Raw genomic sequence first — 24,801 nt, forward strand, 5'->3', positions numbered from 1 at the left:
CCTGTGCTACACTGACCCTGAGTACAGACCTCACCCTCCCTGTGCTGCACTGACGCTGAGTACAGACCCACCCTCCCTGTGTCACACTGACCCTGAGTACAGACCCACCCTCCCTGTGTTACACTCACCCTGAGTACAGACCTCACCCTCCCTGTGCTACAGTGACCCTGAGTACAGACCCCACCCTCCCTGTGTTACACTGACCCTGAGTACAGACCCACCCTCCCTGTGTTACACTGACTCTGAGTACAGACCCACCCTGCCTGTACTACAGTGACCCTGAGTACAGACCCATCCTCCCTGTGTTACACTGACTCTGAGTACAGACCCACCCTCCCTGTGCTACACTGACCCTGAGTACAGACCCACCCCTCCCTGTGCTACACTGACCCTGAGTAGAGACCAACCCTCCCTGTGTTACATTGATCCTGAGTACAGACCCACCCTCCCTGTGTTACACTGACCCTGAGTACAGGCCCACCCTCCCTGTGCTACACTGACCCTGAGTACATACCCCACCCTCCCTGTGTTACACTGACCCTGAGTACAGACCCACCCTCCCTGTGCTACACTGACCCTGAGTACAGACCTCACCCTCCCTGTGCTGCACTGACGCTGAGTACAGACCCACCCTCCCTGTGTCACACTGACCCTGAGTACAGACCCACCCTCCCTGTGTTACACTCACCCTGAGTACAGACCTCACCCTCCCTGTGCTACAGTGACCCTGAGTACAGACCCCACCCTCCCTGTGTTACACTGACCCTGAGTACAGACCCACCCTCCCTGTGTTACACTGACTCTGAGTACAGACCCACCCTGCCTGTACTACAGTGACCCTGAGTACAGACCCATCCTCCCTGTGTTACACTGACTCTGAGTACAGACCCACCCTCCCTGTGCTACACTGACCCTGAGTACAGACCCACCCTCCCTGTGTTACACTGACCCTGAGTAGAGACCAACCCTCCCTGTGTTACATTGATCCTGAGTACAGACCCACCCTCACTGTGTTACACTGACCCTGAGTACACACTCACCCTCCCTGGACTACACCGACCCTGAGTACAGACTCACCCTCCCTGTGTTACACTGACCCTGAGTACAGACCCACACTCCCTGTGTTACACTGACCCTGAGTACAGACCCACCCTCCCTGTGCTACACTGACCCTGAGTACAGACCCACCCTCCCTGTACTTACACTGACCCTGAGTACAGACCCACCCTCCCTGTCTTTCACTGTCCCTGAGTACAGACCCACCCTGCCTGTACTACAGTGACCCTGAGTACAGACCCACTCTCCCTGTGTTACACTGACCCTGAGTACAGCCCCACCCTCCCTGTGCTACACTCACCCTAAGTACAGACCTCACCCTCCCTGTGCTGCACTGACCCTGAGTACAGACCCACCCTCCCTGTGTAATACTGACCCTGAGTACAGACCCACCCTCCCTGTGTTACACTCACCCTGAGTACAGACCTCACCCTCCCTGTGCTACAGTGACCCTGAGTACAGACCCCACCCTCCCTGTGTTACACTGACCCTGAGTACAGACCCACCCTCACTGTGTTACACTGACCCGGAGTACTGACCCACCCTCCCTGTGTTACACTGACCCTGAGTACAGACCTCACCCTCCCTGTGCTACACTGACCCTGAGTACAGACCCCACCCTCCCTGTGCTACACTGACCCTGAGTACAGACCTCACCCTCCCTGTGCTGCACTGACCCTGAGTACAGACCCACCCTCCCTGTGTTACACTCACCCTGAGTACAGACCTCACCCTCCCTGTGCTACAGTGACCCTGAGTACAGACCCACCCTCCCTGTGTTACACTGACCCTGAGTACAGGCCCACCCTCCCTGTGCTACACTGACCCTGAGTACATACCCCACCCTCCCTGTGTTACACTGACCCTGAGTACAGACCCACCCTCCCTGTGTTACACTGACCCTGAGTACAGACCTCACCCTCCCTGTGCTACACTGACCCTGAGTACAGACCCACCCTCCCTGTGTTACACTGACCCTGAGTACAGACCCACCCTCCCTGTGCTACACTGACCCTGAGTACAGACCTCACCCTCCCTGTACTACACTGACCCTGAGTACAGACCCACCCTCCCTGTGTTACACTGACCCTGAGTACAGACCCACCCTCACTGTGTTACACTGACCCTGAGTACTGACCCACCCTCCCTGTGTTACACTGACCCTGAGTACACACTCACCCTCCCTGTACTACACCGACCCTGAGTACAGACTCACCCTCCCTGTGTTACACTGACCCTGAGTACAGACCCACCCTCCCTGTGTTACACTGACCCTGAGTACAGACCCACCCTCCCTGTGTTACACTGACCCTGAGTACAGACCCACCCTCCCTGTGCTACACTGACCCTGAGTACAGACCCCACCCTCCCTGTGCTACACTGACCCTGAGTACAGACCCACCCTCCCTGTGTTACACTGACCCTGAGTACAGACCCACCCTCCCTGTGTTACACTGACCCTGAGTACAGACCCACCCTCCCTGTGCTACACTGACCCTGAGTACAGACCCACCCTCCCTGTGCTACACTGACCCTGAGTACAGACCCACCCTCCCTGTGTTACACTGACCCTGAGTACAGACCCACCCTCCCTGTGCTACACTGACCCTGAGTACAGACCCACCCTCCCTGTGCTACACTGACCCTGAGTACAGACCCACCCTCCCTGTGTTACACTGACCCTGAGTACAGACCCACCCTCCCTGTGTTACACTGACCCTGAGTACAGACCCACCCTCCCTGTGTTACACTGACCCTGAGTACAGACCCACCCTCCCTGTGTTACACTGACCCTGAGTACAGACCCACCCTCCCTGTGCTACACTGACCCTGAGTACATACCCCACCCTCCCTGTGTTACACTGACCCTGAGTACAGACCCACCCTCCCTGTGCTACACTGACCCTGAGTACAGACCTCACCCTCCCTGTGCAGCACTGACGCTGAGTACAGACCCACCCTCCCTGTGTCACACTGACCCTGAGTACAGACCCACCCTTCCTGTGTTACACTCACCCTGAGTACAGACCTCACCCTCCCTGTGCTACAGTGACCCTGAGTACAGACCCCACCCTCCCTCTGTTACACTGACCCTGAGTACAGACCCACCCTCCCTGTGTTACACTGACTCTGAGTACAGACCCACCCTGCCTGTACTACAGTGACCCTGAGTACAGACCCATCCTCCCTGTGTTACACTGACTCTGAGTACAGACCCACCCTCCCTGTGCTACACTGACCCTGAGTACAGACCCACCCCTCCCTGTGCTACACTGACCCTGAGTAGAGACCAACCCTCCCTGTGTTACATTGATCCTGAGTACAGACCCACCCTCACTGTGTTACACTGACCCTGAGTACTGACCCACCCTCCCTGTGTTACACTGACCCTGAGTACACACTCACCCTCCCTGTACTACACCGACCCTGAGTACAGACTCACCCTCCCTGTGTTACACTGACCCTGAGTACAGACCCACACTCCCTGTGTAACACTGACCCTGAGTACAGACCCACCCTCCCTGTGCTACACTGACCCTGAGTACAGACCCACCCTCCCTGTGTTACACTGACCCTGAGTACAGACCCACCCTCCCTGTGTTACACTGACCCTGAGTACAGACCCACCCCCCTGTGTCACACTGACCCTGAGTACAGACCCACCCTGCCTGTACTACAGTGACCCTGAGTACAGACCTCACCCTCCCTGTGCTGCACTGACCCTGAGTACAGACCCACCCTCCCTGTGTTTCACTGACCCTGAGTACAGACCCACCCTCCCTGTGTTACACTGACCCTGAGTACAGACCCACCCTCCCTGTGTTACACTGACCCTGAGTACAGACCCACCCTCCCTGTGCTACACTGACCCTGAGTACAGACCTCACCCTCCCTGTGCTGCACTGACCCTGAGTACAGACCCACCCTCCCTGTGTTACACTGACCCTGAGTACAGACCCACCCTCCCTGTGTTACACTCACCCTGAGTACAGACCTCACCCTCCCTGTGCTACAGTGACCCTGAGTACAGACCCACCCTCCCTGTGTTACACTGACCCTGAGTACAGGCCCACCCTCCCTGTGCTACACTGACCCTGAGTACATACCCCACCCTCCCTGTGTTACACTGACCCTGAGTACAGACCCACCCTCCCTGTGCTACACTGACCCTGAGTACAGACCTCACCCTCCCTGTGCTGCACTGACGCTGAGTACAGACCCACCCTCCCTGTGTCACACTGACCCTGAGTACAGACCCACCCTCCCTGTGTTACACTCACCCTGAGTACAGACCTCACCCTCCCTGTGCTACAGTGACCCTGAGTACAGACCCCACCCTCCCTGTGTTACACTGACCCTGAGTACAGACCCACCCTCCCTGTGTTACACTGACTCTGAGTACAGACCCACCCTGCCTGTACTACAGTGACCCTGAGTACAGACCCACCCTCCCTGTGTTACACTGACCCTGAGTACAGACCCACCCTCCCTGTGTTACACTGACCCTGAGTACAGACCCACCCTCCCTGTGCTACACTGACCCTGAGTAGAGACCAACCCTCCCTGTGTTACATTGATCCTGAGTACAGACCCACCCTCACTGTGTTACACTGACCCTGAGTACAGACCCACCCTCCCTGTGTTACACTGACCCTGAGTACACACTCACCCTCCCTGTACTACACCGACCCTGAGTACAGACCCACCCTCCCTGTGTTACACTGACCCTGAGTACAGACCCACCCTCCCTGTGTAACACTGACCCTGAGTACAGACCCACCCTCCCTGTGCTACACTGACCCTGAGTACAGACCCACCCTCCCTGTGTTACACTGACCCTGAGTACAGACCCACCCTGCCTGTACTACAGTGACCCTGTGTACAGACCCACTCTCCCTGTGTTACACTGACCCTGAGTACAGCCCCACCCTCCCTGTGCTACACTCACCCTGAGTACAGACCTCACCCTCCCTGTGCTGCACTGACCCTGAGTACAGACCCACCCTCCCTGTGTAATACTGACCCTGAGTACAGACCCACCCTCCCTGTGCTACACTGACCCTGAGTACAGACCTCACCCTCCCTGTGTTACACTGACCCTGAGTACAGACCTCACCCTCCCTGTGCTACACTGACCCTGAGTACAGACCCACCCTCCCTGTGTTACACTGACCCTGAGTACAGACCCACCCTCCCTGTGCTACACTGACCCTGAGTACAGACCTCACCCTCCCTGTGTTACACTGACCCTGAGTACAGACCCACCCACCCTATGCTGCACTGACCCTGAGTACAGACCTCACCTTCCCTGTGTTACACTGACCCTGAGTACAGACCTCGCCCTCCCTGTGTTACACTGACCCTGAGTACAACCCACCCTCCCTGTGCTATACTGACCCTGAGTACCGAGGTGAGATTGTCCAGTCTTCCAGTCAGAGATGGTTGTTCTCTGTGTCCTGGGACGATGTGGTCTTTGTCAAGTCTTTGCCTGTGCACTTCTCCCTCTGTCTTTTTAATGCCAGGGGATAATACCCACTCTCTGATGATCGTCTGTGGGAATAGGGCTGGAGGAGGAAGATGACAGTCCAGACGACAGGTGGAGACATTGGGAAAGCAAGGACTGAAATTTATATTTAAATTTTGGTTTTCTTGTGAATGTTGTGTTCCTGATGCTCCATCCCTGTAATGGTGCTGCAAAGTTTTCCATTGCACCTGTACATTGATGTACTTGTCCAACTGCCAATAAACTCTGTTTAACAACTTAAAGAGCCTGTAGTGTTGAGATAATTGGGCTCAGCACACCGGGGTGAATGGACAGTGCTGTGTAATATCCCGCGGAACAGTGTCTGTTTCGGGACTGTCCATGGAGCGCTCTGCAGGAACAAATTGGGCTGCACTGGTCCTGGCCCCAGCACGGCCGTGGGTGGCTGCCAATTTGATGATGGAGCCTTTGTGGAGCGATTGGCTGAGTTACTTACCTCACTGCTGTGTGGAACTAAGCTGATTTTATCTACGCCCGAGCAGTGTTTGGAAGGACTGGCCTGTGTATCGGGCCTAACCACATGGCTGTGAAGAAAGAATTGGGCTAAGTATGTTACGGTACTGCAGTACAGCTAGGGAAGTTACAGTTTGTTTAAGTATTTTATTTTGATACTGGGATGGAGCTGTCTCTGCATTGAAGTATTGCATTCAGTTCTGGTCACCTTGTTAGAGGAAGGGTGTGGAAGCTTTAGAGAGGGTACAGAAGAGATTTACCAGGGTGCTGCCTGGATAGGAGAACGCATTCTAAGGATAGGTTGAATGACCTCGAGCTTTTCCATTTGGAGTGAAGGAAGATGAGAGGTGACTCGATAGCAGTGTGCAAGATGGTAAGAGGCACAGATAATGTGGACAGCCAGAGACCTTCTCCCAAGTCTCATGCAAGAGGACATAATTTTAATGTGACTGGAGGAAAGTTTGCGGGGGATGTTCAAGGTAATTTCTCTACACAGAGAGTGATAGTTGTGTGGAAAGTGCTGCCGGGGTAGTGGCAGAGACAGATAGGAAACAGTGAGATAGGCACATAAATGATAGAAAAACTAAGAACTATATAGGAGAGGAGAGTTAGATTGATCTCAGAAAAGGTTAAAAGGTCAGCACAACATGTCGGCCAAAGGGCCTGTGCTTGTGTTATAATGTCCTGTGTTCTATAGTCTATTGGTCAGCAGAGAGCTGACATGTGAGCACTGAGCAAGGGGCCTCCTGGAACAAGAGTTGACAGATGAATGTTCGTGTGAGGCTGGGATGTGTATTTGGGGATATTGTGTGGAATTAGGGATTTACACAGGGAATATTCTCTCGCCTGTCCTTTGTACATGTGATCACCCATGCATGAAAAAAAACTGGCTGCCTTGGATCCAGCTTTGTGTGAGGAAACATTTGAATGTGTCTAGTCAGTGAGGGGAGGGGGGATATTCTCGGTCCCGAGCCCTTGAAAGCAGGACCGGAGGGGAAGGTCAGGCTGGGAAGTGGAAAGTTCAATCCGGTGGTCAGATGTATCGGGGCAGCAGGTGGAGCTGGCAAGGGACAGAGAAACGCTGGAGTGGACTCGGGTGAAGTGGAGCTAGCCTGAAGTGGCAGGAGGAGTAATACCTGATGTCGGAGGAAAACCGGAGGTGGTGGAGTCCCCAGTGAGACGACCACAGGTCACCAAAGGTGGGGTCACTGCAGGACTTGAAGACCTGCATGAGACTTGGCGCACAGGGCATTGAATGATCAGTGAGGGGCGAGCCAGGGTGTGGGAATCACTTCTTCGTACGTGACGGTGAAGGTGGGGATGGGGGTGTAAAGGCTGGTGGATATGAAGTTGTGGATTAGGTGTCAGTTCCTGACAGGAGAGAGAATTTTGCACCAACGACTGCCTTCGTGTCTCCTCCAGCATATTGCCAAATGCTTCAGGGACAGTCACTACATTTAAGGGGCACCTTGACAGAGACCTGAATGGACAAGGCAGAGAAAGGTACCATCACGGTGGGATTTGTAATAAAAGGGTGAGCATGGACACGATGGGCTGAAAGGCTTGATTTTTGCGATGAATAACTCTATAACATTATGCTTCACAATTTAACAAGTCCTTCTAGGGTATAGGAAGCACAGGCGACAATTCACTCACAGGATAAACACCAAAGTGATTACAAGCCCATACCTACTTTGGAAATGTTGATCAAGGGAAACAAGGAGCAGGACATGGTGTATTGTTGGGATGTTGGTGGGAACTCCCTTTTTCTTGGAAACAATACTGGAGGGTGTGGGGTGGTGGGGTGGAGGGGCAGTTGGTGTTTACATCCACCGAGACACTGATCAGCTTTAACGCTTCATCTGATAGAAGCACTGTACATTTCTCTTGGAAGTAATGCAGAGCCTGGAGTCAGAGAGGATGCCAAAGTTCCACATTCCCCGGCTCCGCTCAGGAAGTCAGTGGAATCCAGGCCAAGTTCTCGGAAGGACTTATCGAGACCCAATGATAGCCTCAAGTATTGCTAACATTCAAATAGCAAGCTACTGGAGAAACTCAGCTTATCAGGCAACACTTAAAGATGGAAATGGATAGTTTCATATCATTTGAAATAGTAGAGGGGAGATAGCTAGTATAAAGAGGTGAAAGGGAGGGCAAAAATTAGCAAGCGATAGGCAGACCCAAGAGTCTAACTCTCCACTGACAATCTCAGGACACGCATTAGCCACCAGTGCTCACATGACCCTCAGCTACACCTACCTTCTGATTGGCTACATGGGGTGGTCCTTTTTCCAAGCATACTCTGACATCCCTCTCAAATTCCTTCATTTCTACATTAATGACTGATTGGTGCCGTCTGCTGCTCCCAATCGGAACGTAGCAATTTCATCAACTTCGCTTCTGACTTCCACCCTGCTCTCACAGTCACTTGGACCATTTCCAATACCGCTCTCCCATTCCTTGAACTCCTCTGTCTCCACATCGGGAGACAAGCTGCCCGCTAAATGTACTAAAGTTCATTCCGAGAGCTCTTTAGCTTGTGGGACTACAGGCGAACAAGCTATCTCTAAATGTGTTTGTACTGTTTAGTTATTCTTCATGACATATTGCGGCGGGAACGTTGGCTATTCTATTCCTAAAGTGTGAATCTATGAAACTCATTGCAACAGACGGCTGTAGAGGCCAAGTCATATTTAAAGCGGAGGTTGATAGGTTCTTGATTAGTGAGGGCGTCAAAGGTTATGGGGTTGAGAGGGTTAATAATCAGTTATGATCAAATGGTGGAGCAGATTTGATGAGCCAAATAGCCTAGTTCTGTTCCTATGTCTTACAGCAGTGACCAACATTTCAGACATATTTTGCTTTGATAGAGGCAGATGTAATCACCTCTGTGTACAAAAGCAGCTCCATGCTTCCGAGGCATTGTCACAGGATAGTGGAACACTGAGCGGACGGGTGGATCTGCAGGGCACCCAACGCTGATTCCACAGCCAGTGCAAGAGGAGGCACTGTCTGCTTTCCTTCCGCCTGCCAGCACTCAAACCAACAGGCTTTGATTGATGAGCAATGGCGTGGGAAGATCGTTGCAGTCAGACATTGAAGCAACTCCACGTCCACTCCGTGTCCTTTCCCCGCCACTGCCCAGGACTGAAGCAGACTGTCTGCAAGCTTGGCATAGGTTCCCTTCCCCTGACAGCTTCAGGACCAAGCACCTGCCCAACCCATCTCCAAATGCTCCTTTCCTTCTACCCTCTCTACTAATCCAGTGCTGTAGCCCTTCCTTTATCAGGTCAGGATGTGAATATTTTATTGTTCCTTAGTCTGACCTCCCACCTCCCATAGATTAGGCTCACCTTGACCCTCACATCCACTCAGTCTCTCCCTTTCCTTGGTCACTGGCTGACTGGTTGGGCAATTGACTGCCTCAGAAATCTTTTCCTTGGTCTCCTTCCCTTTGTCTGTAGTCTCCCCCAAACCTGCAGCTCCTGAGGTCTCTTTAGTGACATGAATCCAGAATCAGAAACAGGTTTAGTATCATCGGCAGATGTTGTGAAATTTGTTATCTTTGCAGCAACAGTAAAATGCAATATAGAATATTACAAAAATGTGAATTACAGTAAGTATATATACAGTATATTAAATAGTGCAAAAATTGAAACAAAAAAGAGTGAGGTAGTATTCATGGTTCAATGTCTATTCAGAAATCAGATGGCAGAGGGGAGAAGCTGTTCATGAATTGCTGAGTGTGTGCCTTCAGGATTCTGTACCTCCTACCTGATGGTAGCAGTGAAAACAAGACACGACCTGGGTGATGGGGGTCCTTAATGATGGATGCCACCTTTCTGAGGCATCGCTCCCTGAATTTGTCCTGGTTACTATGGAGGCTGGTGCCCATGATGGAGCTGACTGAGCTTAGAAATCACGTTGGCTTATTTCGAACCTGCGCAGTAGCCCGCCATACCAGGCAGAGAGGCGGCCAGTTAATCTGTAGAAATTTGTGAGTGTCTCTGGTGACATACCAAATCTCCTCAAAGTCCTGATGAAATATAGCCACTGTCATACTTTCTGTGTAGCTGAATTGATATGTTGGGCCCAGGATAGACCCGCAGAGATATTGACACCCAGGAACTTGAAGTTGCTTACTCTCTTCACTTCAGGTCCTTCGATGAAGGTTGGTTTGTGTTCCCTCATCTTATCCTTCCTGAAGTCCACAATCAGCTCTTTGGTCTTACTGACATTGAATGCAAGGTTATTGTGTGACACCACTCAACAAGCTGATATATCTCTTTCCTGTACGTTCTCGTATCTCCATCTGAGGTTCTGGCAATAGCTGTATCATCAGCAAATTTATCAGTTTTAATATCGCTGAGATATGACATAAAATTTGTTGTTTTGCTGCAGCAGGACAGGGCAATATATAATATACACCATAAATTACAGTAAGAACTGGCCCTAAACTCTGGGTCTTTCTCCCTAACTTGTCATCTCTGTCTGTATCTCTTTCATCTCTAAAATCTCCTTAAACTCAGGTCCCTTAATCAAGCTTTGAGCCATAAGATCTTCATTTCTGCACCACTTCACCTGTGAGTGTGCTGGGGTCATCTGTTGTGTCTGGTGCTCCTGATGCAACCCCTCTGCTTTGGTGAGACCCATCATAAATTGGGGGACCACGTCGTCGTGCACCTCCGCTCCATCCACCAAAAGCAGAACTTCCCAGCGGCCCAACATTTTAACGTGTGTGTTGCTTGGATTTCCAGCATCCACAGATTTTCTCCTTTTTGTGATTTTAATTCCAATTACCATTCCTGTTCCGACATTTCGGTCCATGGCCACCTCCTATGCCACAGGTTGGAGAAACCACACCTTATATTCTGTCTGGGTAGCCTCCAACCTGATGGTATGAATATCGATTTCTCCTTTTGGTAAAAAAAATGTTTCCTTCCCCCTCACCTCTTCTTCTATTCTCCATTCTGCTATCTTACCTCTTCTCACCTACTTCTCACCTCCCCCAGGTCCCCTCCTCCTTTCTCCTACCCTCTTCTTTCTCTCTAACCCTTTACCTTTCCTACCCACCTGGCATCACCTATCACCTTCCAGCGAGCCTCCTTCTCCTCCCCCCACCATTTTATTCTAGCGTCTTCCCCCTTCCTTTCCAGTCCCGAGGAAGGGCCTTGGCCAAAATGATGACTGTTCATTCATTTCCATAGATGCTGCCCGGCCTGCTGAGTTCCTCCAGCATTTTGTGTATATTGCTTCAGACTTTGCTGATTGAACTCTTGAATGATTGTGATCTTTTCCTGGAGCCTCATCCCAATCCTGTTTCCTACACTCCTGTGCTCCAGTTTTCTTGGTAGCAGGACAAAGGTTGGAGATATTGAGGTGGGCGGTAGAGAGGAGATTCTGTGGCATTCCAAGGGTAATGAAGATGGAACAAGGCAAAGACGGAGGAGAGGCAGAGATATGGAATGGAGGGCGATCAACATTGAACACTATGAGCCAATGTTTGTGGTCCCACCTGGAAAACGTTTAATGTGCAAGCAAGTTGTTGAGGTGGTTGAGGGAGGCGATGGAAGATAGATGGAAGTGATGGTTGCAGATCTCCCAATGTGCTGCCTACTTAGTGAGTACATGGAGCTGTCATTTGGCGGGGTTGTGGAGTGACGTTGTCAAAGCTGATATTGCCCTTCATGAGTGAGATTTCTTTTTGCTGAGCTGCAAGCGGTGACATACTAAATCCAACCCTACAGCCGAGGTGTGACAGGGAGAGGGTACAGAAGCCATCCCCTCCCACCCGCCCCCAACTAGCATGGAAAATCCAGCACTGAATTCAGACATACTTACAGAATACTGCATTTTTCCATCGAACATTCCCAAAGTAAGGTCGATCTGGGATACAGCAGCATTAGATGCAGAATGGACGGAATTTTATAGAGGAAAACTCCCATGACTTTGCCCCATCATACAACTCCAGAGAAAGATAGTGCAGTGTATACAGAAAATGGCAATTGTCTCAGCTTCTAACAAATCCCCTCATCCTTTGTCATTATGCAACTTTTACAGATCTCTGCAGTGTGACTTAGCAGTTTTAGGATAATAGATTGCTTCTGCTTTGAGGGATTTCAGACAGATAGCCATTCTGACCACTCAGAATGAGTGGATTTCATCCCATCAATTAAATATCACAGTTTCATTGCTGCAACTTTGACACTGGGGAGACATTCGATGTCGTTCCATAAAGCTGGCAGCACTCAAACCTTGGCACTTGAATACAGACTCCCATGGATTAGAAATCAGATAAAGAGAGCAGTAGGACACCTCCCAGCACGTAAACCACAGGAACACCCAACAAAATAAGGCTATTGTTTTGGGGGAAACTGAAACATGCAGAGTTAGCATACAGTTCTGGGCTCGGCTTCCAAGAAGAAAACCCTGTGTGACATCTGTTTTGTGTACCTGGTCGTTTTGGTGCCCGCATTGTTCGCTTCAATCCCAAACACAGTTCTCCTGGGAAGATTACGGATTGTGTAATGAGGTAAATAGAAGTAGCTGGAGTGATTTCATCAAATTTTCGTTGAGAATTTAACTCACAGCAAAAATTGTTATGAAGCTCTCTGAAAACCTTTACAGAACACATCCAAAGTACTTGCAACTCTAAGGCAAGCAAGGATTAATGAATGAGTGAATTGAAATAAAATATATTCTACTTAGATCCATGGTGATGAGCCTTGATCACTGTCACTGAGGTAAAACCTTCAGTCGGGTCCCGTTGAAGGTGAGGCCTGCACAGGTGCTTGAGTTGTTGAACAACTTTCATGTTTTAGAAACCAGTGCCAGTGAAACTCTGATCATCCAACGTTTCGGGCCGGAACCCTTCATCAGGACTGAAGAGGGAAGGCGCAGAGGCCCTATTCCCTCCTCAGTCCTGACGAAGGGTTCCAGCCTGAAACGTTGACTGATCGTTTCCACGGATGCTGCTCGACCTGCTGAGTTCCTCCAGCATGTTGTGAGTGTTGCTTTGACCCCAGCATCTGCAGGGTATTTTGTGTTTCTGATCATCCAGACTGGAGACAGAGTGTGCGGTTGAAGTCAGAGCTGGCGACGGGAACGCCTGGGCTCAGGATTTGTGGCTGGAGCTGGGATCCAGCGTGCTTGTGTATTTCACATTCCCAGGTTCCCTGGAATGTTTATTATGTTGCTGTGGGCTCTGTGTAAAAGAGAGTGAAGTAAAGGTATGTTTGGTATTCATGTCTAATAAAACAGAGGATGTAGAATAGGACAGCACAGGAGCAGACCCTATGTCGCTGGACTAATTAGGATAAGAACACCAAGTTAACTCATCCCTTCTCCCTGCACATGGTCCATCTCCTTTCATTCCCTGTATATTCACATACCCATCAAAGAGCACCCTAATGTTTCTATCTCATCTGCCTCTGGCAGCATATTAACACTTCCACTGATCAGACTGTCCAGCATCATCCAATGTCAGTGGGTCGGCCGTGACTGTGAGGTCAACCGCCCATCTCATCGTACTCAGGGACGTTCAATAGTCTGATAACAGCGGGGTAACAGCGAGGCCATGTGGCCATCGAACGTGCAGCTCCTCCCGTGGAGGGTCAGACACCCTGAGCCAATAGACTGGTCCTGGACTTATTTTCCAGCTGGCATAGTTTGCATTTGTTGTTTGATTGTTGGGGGGCTTTGTATTGCTATACTTATGCTCTATTCTTGGTTGGTGCGGCTGTAACGAAACCCAATTTCCAACAAAACCAAATTTCCCTCGGGAATAATAAAGTATATCTGTCTATCTATCTATCTATCTAAAAGCTGAGCTCGAGCCTGGCGGTACATCCGTTCAGGCTTTTGTTTCTTCTGCCCGATGGGAGAGAGGGGAGAGGGAGAATGTCCAGAGTGGCTGATTGGAGGCAGTGGGAAGTGATATGTAAACCTCTGATAATCTGGCACCTATAGCAGGGCGAGAAAAGAGAGATTGTGGGGCATGCGCCTCTCACGCTCTTAACTTTCCCTGTGTAGTCTGGGAAATCTTCACATCTGGCACTACCGAAGGCCCAGAGGTGCTGGGTTACTGGAGTTTGCTGGATCACTGATGTTGGATGATGCTGAAGGATTATTAACCTGTTCATGACAAGCTGCTTCACACCCTCATTCAAGCTGCAAGTTGAGCACTCTCTTCCCCAATCGTTGAGCAATAACCACTAAAGCTGATACTGTTTACTTCAAGCACTTTCAGCCTAAGCTGGTTCTGCTTTATTTCTGCCTGACACACAAGTCTCACTCAGCACTGAGTGGACCACGGAGTGTTGTACAGACACCCTGAGGAGCTGACTGTATGTAATGAGGACATTTCTGTTGGTTTCTGTGTTTGCGCTAACAGGTTTAATGAACCAAGTCACTGCTGTTTTCATTCTGTTTCAGATGTTACAATATAAAGCATCCTTGTTCATAGAAACATAGAAACATAGAAAACCTACAGCACAATTCAGGCCCTTCAGCCCACAATGCTGTACCGAACATGTAGGTACTTTAGAAATTACCTAGGGTAACCCATAGCCCTCCATTTTTCTAAGCTCCATGTACCTATCCAGGAGTCTCTTAAAAGACCCTATCGTATCCGCCCCTACCACCATCGCCAGAAGCCCATTCCTCACACTCACCACTCTCTGCGTAAAAAACTTACCCCTGACATCTCCTCTGTACCTACTGTGCCCTTCGTGTTAGCCATTTCAGCCCTAGGAAAAAGCCTCTGACTATCCACACGATCAATCCCTCTCATTATCTTATACACCTCATTCAGGTCATCCTTCGTTGTCCCCCTCTCCAGGGAGAAAAGGTCGAGTAGTGAGTGAGGTCCTTCCTGTAGTGAGGTGACCAGAACTGAGCGCAGTACTCCAAGTGGGTTCTGACCAGGGCCCTAAACACGAGGGGTGATTGATAAGTTCGTGGCCTGGGGTAGAAGGAGTCAATTTTAGAAAACCTAGCACATTTATTTTTCCCATATTTACACACTTAGTCCAGCAGTCATGTAGCATACGAATCCCTTCTTTGTAGAAGTCGGAGTCTTCGACCTCCAGAAAGTGGTCCACAGCAGGGGTGATCGATAAGTTTGTGGCCTAAGGTAGAAGGAGATGAGGTGAAACATCAAACTTTCTGCATTTTCACTCAAAGAGTTGAACTGCACGTGCATATAACGAGAGCTGTATAACTCATCTCCTTCTACCTTAGGCCACAAACTTATCAATCACCCCTGCTGTGGACCACCTGGAGGTCCAAGACGCTCTCGTAACATGCACGTGCAGTTCATCTCTTTGACTGAAAATGCAGAAAGTTTGAAGTTAATAACTCATCTCCGTCTACCTTAGGCCACGAACTTATCAATCACCCCTGCTGTGGACCACTTCTACAAAGAAGGAATCCGTATGCTCCACGACCGCTGGACTAAGTGTGTACATGTAGGAGGGGACTATGTTGAAAAATAAATGTGCTGGGTTTTCTAAAATTGACTCCTTCTACCTTAGGCCATGAACTTATCAATCACCCCTCGTAGCTGTAACATTACCTCTCGGCTCTTAAACTCAATCCCACAGTTGATGAAAGCCAATGCACCACTTGCCTTCTTAACCACAGAGTCAACCTGTGTAGCAGCTTTGAGCGTTCTATGGACTCGGACCCCAAGATCCCTCTGATCCTCCACACGGCCAAGGCTCTTACCATTAATACTATATTCTGCCATCATATTTGACCTACCAAAATGAACCACCTCATGCCTATCCGGGTTGAACTTCATCTGCCATTTCTCAGCCCAGTTTTGGATCCTATTGATGTCCCGCTGTAACCTCTGACAGCCCTCCACATTATCCACAACACCCCCAACCTTTGTGTCATCAGCAAATTTACTAACCCATCCCTCTACTTCCTCATCCAGGTCATTTATAAAAATCACGAAGAGTAGAGGTCCCAGAACAGATCCCTGAGGCACACCACTGGTCACTGACCTCCATGTAGTGTAGAATATGACCCATCTACAACCACTCTTTGCCTTCTATGGGCAAGCCAATTCTGAATCCACAAAGCAATGTCCCTTTGGATCCCATGCTTCCTTGTGTCTCAATAAGCCTTGCATGGGATACCTTATCAAATGCCTTGCTGAAATCCATATACACTACATCTACTGCTCTACCTTAATCAATGTGTTTAGTCACATCCTCAAAAAAATCAATCAAGCTCGTAAGGCACGACCTGCCTTTGACAAAACCATGCTGACTATTCCTAATCTTATTATGCCTCTCCAAATGTTCATGAGTCCTACCTCTCAGGGAACAGCATCTGCAACCCACCAAACCTCCGGAACCTCCCCCGTCTCCATTGATGATGCAAAGATCATCGCCAGAGGCTCAACAATATCCTCCCTCACCTCCCACAGTAGCCTGGGGTATATCTCGTCCAGTCCCGAAGACTTATCCAACTTGATGCTTTCCAAAAGCTCTAGCACATCCTCTTTTTTAATATTTATATGCTCAATCTTTTCAATCAGCTGTAAGTCATCCCTACAATCACCAAGATCCTTTTCCGTAGTGAAATCGGAAGCAAAGTATTCATTAAGTACCTCTGCTGTCTCCTCCAGTTCCATACACACTTTTCCACTGTCACACTTGATTGGTCCTATTCTGTCACGTCTTATCCTCTTGCTCTTCACATACTTGTAGAATGCCTTGGGGTTTTCCTTAATCCTGCTCATTAAGGCCTTCTCATGGCCCCTTCTGGCTCTCCTAATTTCTTTCTTAAGCTCCTTCCTGCTAGCCTTATAATCTTCTAGATCTCTAGTTTTTTAAACCTTTCGTAAGCTTTTCTTTTCTTCTTGACTAGATTTTCAACAGCCTTTGTACCCCACAGTTCCTGTACTCTACCATCCTTTCCCTGTCTCATTGGAACGTACCCATGCAGAACACCATTCAAATATCCCCTGAATATTTGCCACATTTCTGCAGTACATTTCCCTGAGAAAATCTGTTCCCAATTTATGCTTCCAAGTTCCTGCCTGATAGCTTCATATTTCCCCTTACTCCAATTAAATGCTTTCCTAACTTGCCTGTTCCTATCCCTCTCCAATGCTATGGCAAAGGAGATAGAATTGTGATCACTATCTCCAAAATGCTCTCCCACTGAGAGACCTGACACCTGAGCAGGTTAATTTCCTAATACCAGATCAAGTACAGCCTCTCCTCTTGTAGGCTTATCTACATATTGTGTCAGGAAACCTTCCTGAACACACCTAACAAACTCCACCCCATCTAAACTCCTCACTCGAGGTAGATGCCAATCAATATTCGGGAAATTAAAATCTCCCACCACGCCAACCGTGTTATTATTACACCTTTCCAGAATTTGTCTCCCTATCTGCTCCTCAATGTCCCTGTTACTATTGTGTGGTCTATAAAAAACACCCAGTAGAGTTATTGACCCCTTTCCATTTCTAATTTCCACCCACAGAGACTCAGTAGACAATCCCTCCATGACTTCCTCTTTTTCTGCAGCCGTGACACTATCTCTGATCAACAGTGCCATGCCCCCACCTCTTTCGCCTCCCTCCCTGTTCTTTCTGAAACATCTAAAGCCTGGCACTCTCAGTAGCCATTCCTGCCCCTGAGCCATCCAAGTCTCTGTAATGGCCACAACGTCATAGCTCCAAGTACTGATACACGCTCTAAGCTCATCCGCTTTGTTCATGATACTCCTTGCATTAAAATAGACACATCTCAAACCATCAGTCTGAGCACATCCCTTCTCTATCACCTGACTATCCTCCCTCACACACTGTCTCCAAGCTTTCTCTATTTATGAGCCAACCATCCCTTCTTCTGTCTCTTCAGTTCGGTTCCCAGACCCCAGCAATTCTAGTTTAAACTCTCCCCAACAGTCTTAGCAAACCTCCCTGCCAGGATATTGGTCCCCTTCGGATTCAAGTGTAACCCATCCTTTTTGCACAGGTCATACCTGCCCCATAAGAGGTCCCAATGATCCACAAATCTGAATCACTGCCCCCTGATCCAATCCCTCAGCCAGGCATTTATCCTCCACCTCATTCTATTCCTATACTCACTGTCATGTGGCACAGGCAGTAATCCTGAGATTACTATCTTTGAGGTCCTGCTTCTCAACTTCCTCCCTCATTCCCTGTAGTCTGTTTTCAGGACCTCCCCCCCTTCCCTACCTGTCATTGGTATCAATATGTACCATGACCTCTGGCTGTTCTCCTTCCCCCACTTCAGGATATGATGTTCAACATATATCATCTAATCAAGTCACTATCAGTGGCCTGTATTCAGTCCTCAGCTCCACTGCCCTCTGCGTGGAATTCACACATTCTCCCTCTGACCACTGCGTTTCCTTGGGTGCTCCAGTTTCCCTCCCACATCCCAAAGGCACGTAGGCTGGTAGGTTAATTGGAAGATTTTTTAAAATGGTTTGGCTTTATTTCTCACATGTACATCAAAACATGCAGCGAAATACGTTGTTTGTATCAGATCAAATCAGCGTGGGTTGTACTGGGCAAGTGTCGCCACACTTCTGACACCAAACTAGCGTGCCTACAATTCACTAACCGTAAGTGCGGAACGAGCTGCAGCAAAAGTGATAGATGCGGGTTTAATTGCAACAGTTAAGAGAAGTTTGGGTAAGTACATGGGATGGCGAGGTACGAAGGACTATGCTCCAGGTGCGGGTTGATGGGACTAGGCAGGCTAGCAGCTCACCAACAACTAAATGGGCTGAAGGGCCTGTTTCTGTGCTGTAGCTCTCTATGACTCTATGACTGACATTGGGATACCTCTCCCTTTCCCTCTACCCTTCCAACCACAAAATGACCCCCACCCACACACACAGCTGTATCCCAAGGATCATCCATCTGCTACCTCCGAAGCATGACTCACAGTGAGTGACCAGTTCATCTTTCCATTCCTCCACCCCTGTCTCAATGGTCCACTGACCACATCTCAGGTAGCCAATCCTGCATCAGTTCTGAGGAGGAGTGTTTAAACAGGAACATTCAGTCTATTTCCCTCTCCACATATGCTGCCTGACCTGCTGAGTTTTGAGCATTTTCTGCTTTTATTTTAATGGAGTGATGCACTAGCTGAGGAGATTAAATATACTTTAAAAATCTTCCATCACCTGGTTTTTGCTTCTACACACTGCTTCAATATGGCAGGTTCATCTCTGTAAGTGAAATAGCTCTGAGAACTTTATCCAACAGCTCCTCACTCAGTAGTTCTTGTTTGATCTTAAGCAATGTGACACCACCAGCCTTACACGTTGCCTTCATTGTCCCCTTACATATCTCCTTCATTGCTTGCATGGTAGTGTAGTGGCTAGCACAACGGTTTACAGTACTAGTGACCAGGGTTCAAATCCCACCGCTGCCTGTAAGGTGTTTTACATTCCCTCCATGACCACATGACCACAGCAAAGACGTACTTGTTGGTAGGTTAATTGGTCAATGTAAGTCACCTGCGAAATTACCAATGTAAATATGCTGCGTGGTCGGGAATCTTTCGGAGGGTAGGCCTCAAAATCCTCGGCTTTGCCTGCTGTTGGCGACCAAGGTTGAGGTCGAATCGTTCGGACAGAGATGGCGCTCAGTACTTGGTGTTGGAGAGCTGATCAGAGCTTGAAGTTTTTGGATGACTCAGAGTCGGACTGGGGTCGGCATGGCAGGGAGAGTTTTTCTTCCTTCTCCCGTCTGCGTGAGATGTGGGACATTTGAGAGACTTTGAACTTTTACTGTGCTCATGGACTTCTTCATCAAGTTATGGTATTGTTGCACTGTCGTAACTATATGTTATAATTATGTGGTTTTGTCAGTTTTTTCAGTCTTGGTTTGTCCTGTGTTTTGTGATATCACACCGGAGGAAATATTGTATCATTTCTTAATGCATGCATTACTAAATGACAATAAAAGAGGACTGCGTGTCTTCATAATCTAAATTGTCCCATGATTGGGCTTGGGTTAAATTGGGGCTTGCAGGGCCCGAATGGCCTGTTCCATGCTGTATCTCAATAAATAACTAAACACTTCACAATCCATAGCTTGTCTGGGAGATTAATTGGTCAATGTCTCTAATTGTGCAGCCCAGCCCTTCACTGTACAACGGCTTGTCCAAGTTCATGTACAGCAGTTAGCCACCCCTCCTGCAAGTACTGCTGCAGTGTCAGACAAGGAATTCTGAAACACAAGCTTCATCACAACAGCAGGAATCACTCGATTTTCATCAGCGTGTCCCAACAAAAATAAACATTGTGTTAGATTGTGGATGTTCCGTCTGATGAAAACAAGTTTAGAAAGCAAACGATTAGGAATCCTGCCCAGTTTTTATTCCATTCTCAACAGGGTCAAAAATCAACTTCTTTGATCATGGTCACTTTGTCAAAACTTCCTGCGTACACCCTGGATATCTGCTTCCTGTAGTAAACTGATGACAACAGTTGAGGAGATGCCCTTGTCAGTAAGATATTGGAGTGAATCGAAGGTGTGGTCAGTATATAACTGCAAGCCTTTCCATATTTACTTCTTCAGGCGTGGTACAGGGGGTGGGTGGGTGCGCAGTACGGTGCTGCAGCAGGTAGTATTGATGCATGGCTGATGCAACTATTCGGGTGCATTCCTGGCCTCCAGCGTTGGCAGTGAGGAGTTTGCACGCTCTCTCTGTGTCCAGGTGGTTTCCTGCCACATCCCAAAGACTAGGTTGGCCATTGAAAATGTTCCCTCGTGTAGATGGGTAAGAGGAGGATCTGGAGAAGATGATAGAGGCGCATTGGGGGATGATAGGTCACAGAGAAGTAAATGGGGAAATGAGATTGATGGGATTGCTCTGAAAGCCAGCACAGACTCTGCAGGCCAAATGGCCTCTTCAATGTCATAAACATTCATGTGATATGAGAGATCATGTTTTGATGGAATCTCCTTTGTCCAGGTTCTTTTACCCAGGTCTCAGGCAGGCTATTGGCCTGACCTACTCGAACCTGGCCATTTAGCTGAAAGACCTAAAGATAAATAAGTCACCCAGACCAGATGAACTGCACCCTTGGGTTCTGAAAGAGGTAGCGTTAGAGACTGTGGTGGCATTAGCAATGATCCTTCAGAAATCATTGGACTCTGGCATGGTGCCGGAGGAAAGGAAAATTACAGATGTCACTCCACTCTTTAAGAAAGGAGGAAGGCAGCAGAAAGGAAATTATAGACGAATTAGTCTGACCCCAGTGGTTGGGAAGAGTCAATTGTTAAGGACGAAGTGATGGAGTACTTCGTGACTCAGGACAAGGTAAGATAGTTTCCTTAAGGAAAAATCCTGCCTAATGAACCTGTTGGAATTCTTTGAGGAGATTACAAGTAGGGTAGATAAAGGGGATGCAGTGAATGCTGTATAATTGGACTTTCAGAAGGCTTTTGACAAGGTACCACACAAGAGGCTGTTTACCAAGTTAAGAGCCCGTGGCATTACAGGAAAGTTACTAACATGGTTAGAGCATTGGCTGATTGGTAGGAGGCAGCGAGTGGGAATAAAAGGATCCTTGTCTGGTTGGCTGCCAGTGCCTAGCGGTGTTCCACAGGGGTCGGTTGGGACCTGTGCTTTTTATGATGTATGTAAGTGATTTAGATGATGGAATCGATGGCTTTGTTGCCAGGTCTGCAGATGATACGAAGATTGGTGGAGGGACAGGTAGTGTTGAGGAAACGGGTAGGATGCTGAAGGACTTAGACAGATGAGAAGAATGGGCAAGAAAATGGCAAATGAAATATAATATTAGAAAATGCATGGTTATGCACTTTGGTAGTAGAAATAAATGTGTGGACTATTTTCTAAACGAGGAGATAAGCCAAAAATCTCAGATGCAAAGGGACTTTGGAGCCCTTGTGCAGAACATCCTAAAGGTTCAATTTGCAGGTTGAGTCGGTGGTGAGGAAGGCAAATGCAATGTTTTCACTCATTTCAAGAGGTCTAGAGTACAAGAGCAAGGTTGTGATGCTGAGGCTTTATAAGGCACTGGTGAGTACTGTGTACAATTTTGGGCTCCTCATCTTAGAAAAGATGTGCTAGCATTGGAGAGGGTCCAGAGGAGGTTCACAAGGATGATTCCAGGTATGAAAGGGTTATCATATGAGGAGCATGATGGCTCTGGGTCTGTACTTGCTGGAATTTAGAAGGATGAGGGGGAATCTAATTGAAACCTTTTGAATGTTGAAAGTCCTAGACAGTGTAGATGTGGAAAGGATGTTTCCCGTGGAGGGAGAATTTAGGACAAGAGGGCACAGCCTCAAGATAAAGGGCGCCTTTTTTTAAAAGGGGAATGGGGAGAAATTTCTTTAGGCAGAGGGTGGTGAATTTGTGGAATTTGTTGCCACATGCAGCTGTGGAGGCCAGGTTGGTGGGTATATTTAAGGTAGAGATTGATGAGTTCTTGTTTGGACATGACGTCAAAGATTACGGGGAGAAGGCCGGGAAATGGGGTTGAGGAGCAGGAAAAAAAAGGATCAGCTGTGATTGAATGGCAGAGCAGACTTGATGGGCCAAACAGCCTAATTCTGCTCCTACGTCTATATGGTCTTACAGTACACCGGAGTCAAAAGGTCACCATATTGCACATCACAATTCCAAAGGGAATTCAAGAAGAAATAGTGTTCCTTCTTAGGGTGCAGATTTAAAATCATTCATTAACTTGTAAAGCAGATTAAACACAAGAGCTCTTAATCCAGACAATGGTACGTTTCGGCACAAATGTGTCAAATCAGGCCAAATAAATTATTTTATCAAGGAATTTAATCATTGCTTGGGAAAGAGAAGCATGAACACGCATGGATAGTGAACAGGAGTACGACAGATGGGATGCAGTGGACCAACGCATTCTAACCCATGTGGCCTCTTTCTATGCATTCTGTCTGTGGACTGAACCACCACAATTCCACTTCAGCTGTGCATGTGCACCAGACAGCTTCTGTCCTCAACACAAGAAACGTTCCTGAAACTGCGGGAAACATTCACCGGGTCAAGCAACATGGGTGGAAGTGTTGAAGGTTGAAGCCCTTCTCTACAATGGAAACACTAACTCTTTCTCTCTTTGCACAGGTGCTGCATGACCCACTTAATTACATCCAACATTTTGTGTTGTCATTTCAGATTCCCAGAATTGAGCTATAGAGTCATAGAGTGCAGCCGAACAGAAGCAGGCCATTTGGCCCATCTTGTCTGTGCTGAACTCTCATCTGATTAGTCCCATCAATCCACCATAGCCCTCCATACACCACCTCATGGACACTCAAACTTCCCTTAAATATTGAAATCAAACCCTCATCCACCAGCTCATTCCACACTCTCACCACCCTCTGAGTGAAGAAGTTTCTTCCTCTGGTTCCCCTTAAATATTTCACCTTTCACCTTTAACCTATGACTAGTTTTAGTCTCACCCAACCTCAGTGAAAAAGCCTGCTTGTATTTACCCTATCTATACCCCTCATCATTTTGTATACCTCTATCGAATCTCCCCTCATTCTTCTACGCTACAGAGAATAAAATCCTAACCTATTCAGTCCTTCCCCATAACTCATGTCCTCAAGTCCCTGCAACATCCTGGTAAATTTTCTCTTTATTCTTTCAATCTTATTGATACCTTTCCTGTAGGTAGGTGAGCAGAACCAAATAATATTCCAAATTTGGGCTCACCAACATCCTGTACAACATCCCAGCCCCTGTGCTCAATACTCTGATTTATAAAGGCTCTCCTTACCACTCTATCTACCTGAGGTGCCACTTTCAATGGATTATGGATGTATATTCCCAGATCTGATCCAGTTTCCCATTATCATTCAGATCATTGATGTAGATGCCAAGCAAAAACAGAACCAGCGCCAGTCCCTGTGCCACACCACTGGTCATAGACCTGTAGTCAAAAATCTACTCCCGCTCTCTGGCTTCTCCCACTAAGCCTGTGTTGAACCTGATTTACTCCTTCGTCCTATGTACCAAAGGCTTTGCTGAAGTCTGTGTAAACGTGGTCCATTGTCGTTCCTGGTAACATCCTAAAGAAAGTCTATATGATTGGTTAGAGATAACTGCTATGCACAAAGCCATGGTAACTGTCTCTAATCAGGCCTTGCCTATCCAAGTACTTACATATCACATCTCCACCTTCCAATAATTTACCCACACCTAACGTCAGGCTCTCCAGCCTATAATTTCTCGACTTATTCTTAGAGCTGTTCTTGAACAATGGAACAACTGCATCTGCGGTTATTTGATTTAGAAACACCCTCATCCTTTTGACCTATGAATTACGAACATGGTAATGACAGCCCTAATAAAATAAACTATCTTCACCTTCGTGAATGATTAACTCCGACTTGATCAAATAAATCATTATGGGTTGTGAACGTGCCTGTGGTTTGCAGTCAGTATAAAAAGTACAAAAACTCTCTCTCGTTCCTAGTTCTGATTATATGTCCATATTAATTGAATATAGAGTATTTTCCTGGTATTGCACCCTAGCTTCTGATAATACCAAAGATATCTGTCACCACTCCATTCAAACATGCAAATTCTCCCACAAACTCTCAATAATGGTGTAGCAGTTATGTTGAGTGAGTTATTGTCAACAACCGAATGACTGTGGGATGAAACAAGGACAGAAAACGGGTTGTCTCAGAACAAGTGAAGATAATTCTTCTCGGCTCATAGCCTTGGCTA

General features: G+C 48.0%; 1 protein-coding gene across 1 annotated transcript in view; it reads left to right on the top strand.

The window, feature by feature from the left end:
* LOC134338073 (potassium voltage-gated channel subfamily KQT member 4-like) overlaps nucleotides 1-24,801 on the top strand; it is a 224,352-nt gene that overhangs the window by 175,586 nt on the left and 23,965 nt on the right. The gene's annotated exons all lie outside the window — the stretch shown is intronic.

This window comes from Mobula hypostoma, chromosome 26 (genome assembly GCF_963921235.1).
Source record: "Mobula hypostoma chromosome 26, sMobHyp1.1, whole genome shotgun sequence".
NCBI lineage: Eukaryota > Metazoa > Chordata > Chondrichthyes > Myliobatiformes > Myliobatidae > Mobula > Mobula hypostoma.